The 3169-nt window shown below is 41.7% G+C and overlaps 1 non-coding gene across 1 annotated transcript; it reads left to right on the forward strand.

Moving 5' to 3' along the window:
* Window positions 1–2454: 2454 nt before the first annotated feature.
* Window positions 2455–2526, forward strand: trnaq-cug. Its single transcript has one exon. It is a non-coding gene; the product is annotated as a tRNA-Gln (tRNA).
* Window positions 2527–3169: the final 643 nt, after the last annotated feature.

Raw genomic sequence — 3169 nt, forward strand, 5'->3', positions numbered from 1 at the left:
ACCTTCTTGCTGTGATGCATGTTCACCTTATTCTGTCTTTCTGCACTTTATTCTATAACAAGAGCTGCTGTAACAAGTGAATTTCTCCACTGTGAGATAATAAAGTCTAATCTAATCTAATCTAAAAATTTGCTTAACCATTTTAATTCTGCTTACAAAGTAGTTTATCAGCAAGCAATGAGGGAGCATAGAAAGAAAACCTTCTCAACACCTGCTTCAACTTTGCAGACTTTTCAGGCTACCCTTTTTGACATGACCAAATATTCCACCTGATCCCAGAGACACAAAAAGACAACAAACAACATAACTTTTTTTCTCGTCAAACACCAGTGTTCGAATCACACAGTGAACAACCCAGGATTTAAGAAACTTGTCAACACTTTGGACAAACTGTATCACTTACCATCTAGTCACCATTTTAGTCAAGTGTTTCTCCTGCCCTGTATGATGAGTGTCGTGCTGTGAATTAGTCATTGTTCAGAACTTGATTGGCTGTTAGATCCATTTAATTTGAGTCAGGTGTGTTGAAGCAGGGATACATGGAAAACCTGCTGGATTGCGGCCCTTGTAGGACCGAATTGAATAGCCCTGCTGTAACCATTCACTCTGTTCAGTTCAACCACACTCTTATTAAGATTAAGGAAAAATCAAGCCAGTAGTGTCACAGTAAGAGTAAAAGTTATATTTATTTAGAACTGCGGGAGATGAAAACTAACACATCCCTCCTAAAAGACCTTAAATCTGAAGTGTCTTCTACTAAACAGTCTATGCAGCAGCCCTTTGACCAACAGCCACAGCACCCAAATTCACCATCAGAACCAGATTACACTCCACCTCAGTTAGCACCAGCCAACTATGACCCACCACTGACACACAGGGCAGCCCCAGCACCTGCAGCAGAACAAGGCTATCTTCAACACCCTGCCATACAACACAAGATACCCTCTGCAGCCCAGCACTGTTATCTTCCTGACACAATGTTGCTACCCTCCACCCAACCAAAGGTATGTTAACTAATACTTTCTTTCCACAGCTACACCAGGGCAGAGGAGAATGCTATTGCTGTCAGCGGGAAAATTTAGAAGACTGCACTCACTGCTTTAGGTGTGGCAGCAGTGAACACTTCTCAGCCGGCTGCAGAATGTAAATATCAAACCAATTCAGAAGAGTTGCTTTAAATGGGCAAAAAGTGTGCTATATTGTTCCAAAGCATGTTAATATGAGCACTGGATTGTTCACAGGAATCAGTGTCCAACAACTTCATGTAATACAGTCTGAGCCAAACCTCAAGAGAAAATCCAAGTCAAAGTTGCACCATTAGTTGGACAAAAATATCGGATTGACTGCATCACTTAAGGCCAGCAGGTTAGAGCTTTTTTGGACTCTGGGTCACAAGTGATTGTAGTTAGTGAACAATGGAAAACAGATAATTTACAACACGTGACACTGAAACACATTTCTGAAATCATTGAAGCTAAGCACTTTTAACCTCATTGCAGCTAATGGTGAAGACATGCCATACACTGGATGGATAGAAGTTGAATTCAAAGTAGCTGCACATGAAGGAATGAAGTTTACTGAAAAAGGTAACAGTCTTGCTCAACCTATTTTTGGTTCAAATGTTATTAGACTTATTGTTGATACAGAGCTACAGCAGAATAAAGCCACCAATAGACAGGAGCTTTTCTGATTTTGAAATGGAGGATGCTTAAGTGTTTGTCAAGAGAGTTGCTGCAGAACAGCGATTACAGAAAACATATGAATGTACTCAAATTACATTTGTAAAAGTGAAGTATTGTATTTTGACAAAAGCTTAGCAAGAATGGACAACACTCTTTGAACCTAGATTCAACCTGGAGTGTTCAGAGGGCTCAAACTGTAATAGCATACAAGTGTTGAAGGCATCAGCCAGAAGTATGGACTTGTTGCTTCTGAACACTGCTCAGGAAAATCTGTGTTTCTGCATTAACCATGGCCCAGTTGCTTCACACATTGTAAACAATGAAAAGCCACGAGCAGCTTAATGCCAAGTAAAAATGCCAGATCATTCTCCAACTACATGCTTGCAGCTGATATGTCACTGTGTGTGATAGGTCCTGCTTCATACGAGCTGCATTCAGCTGGCAGTGTAGAGAAATATTCGTTTAGAGAAAGCATCTCCAGCAGATAATCTATGTGTCAGAAGATTTTGGAGCTATTTTTTATCAGTGATGTGCAACGCACGGCTGTGATGAATACCCAAGGAAGTTCAGAAAAGCCACCTTTCCCCATCAGGGAATGGAAGACCGATCTTCCGCATGACAGGCGGAGATACTGGCCATTATACTAAAGGGGAACAGTACGTGAATCAACAGAGGTTCGAGTAAAAATGTCCCTGATTTGTAAAGGTGACGCTACGTTGTGCCAGCATGGCTTGCTAGCTTTACTCGGGGCATAGGGAGTGGCAAAATGTAGGGTTCCATGGTGTAATGGTCAGCACTCTGGACTCTGAATCCAGCGATCCGAGTTCAAATCTCAATGGAACCTGCTGTGACGTGCTTAGTGCAGCATACTCTTTGAACGCCAGGTCAAAACACTGGCTTCGGCTGCATTGCTAGCACCTGAATAGTACCTACACTTTCTTCATCTCCAGAGACATGCAATGTTCAAAGAATCCTCCAAGTTGTCGTTACAGCCGCCTTCTCTCTACTTCTTCATGTCCCGTATTAATGAATCTGTTTTCTGGAAACATGATGAGCTTAAAGGCAAGTGGACAGGTCAAAATCTCCAAACGGAGTGCCCCACTGACAATTTGCCGCCGCAAACATTGTATAAAAGCTGAGCTTTGTGCGCCACAACTAACAAATTATCCAATGCTACTTCTCTTTCTTTGTTTTGGCCTTGTCTGCAAGAAATTGTCTGTCTGGTTGCGAGTAAAAGTTGAGTCATTTCAACGCAGTCAGGAAAATGATTAGACTAATTTGCTACACCTTACGGCTGACTGTTTTATCAAAGAGCCCCATAAAATACTGGCTTGACAGTGAGATTTAGGCTAAATCGTGAAGCTGACCAAATACCTTAAGGGCATCGGTCTTAAACTCATAAGGCAAGTATCATTTGGTCAGATGTCTGTTCAGGATTTGGATTAGGCCTTTCAAGTGATTTTATTGCAAACGCCATGAGCACACAG

This window comes from Melanotaenia boesemani, chromosome 5 (genome assembly GCF_017639745.1).
Source record: "Melanotaenia boesemani isolate fMelBoe1 chromosome 5, fMelBoe1.pri, whole genome shotgun sequence".
Lineage (NCBI taxonomy): Eukaryota > Metazoa > Chordata > Actinopteri > Atheriniformes > Melanotaeniidae > Melanotaenia > Melanotaenia boesemani.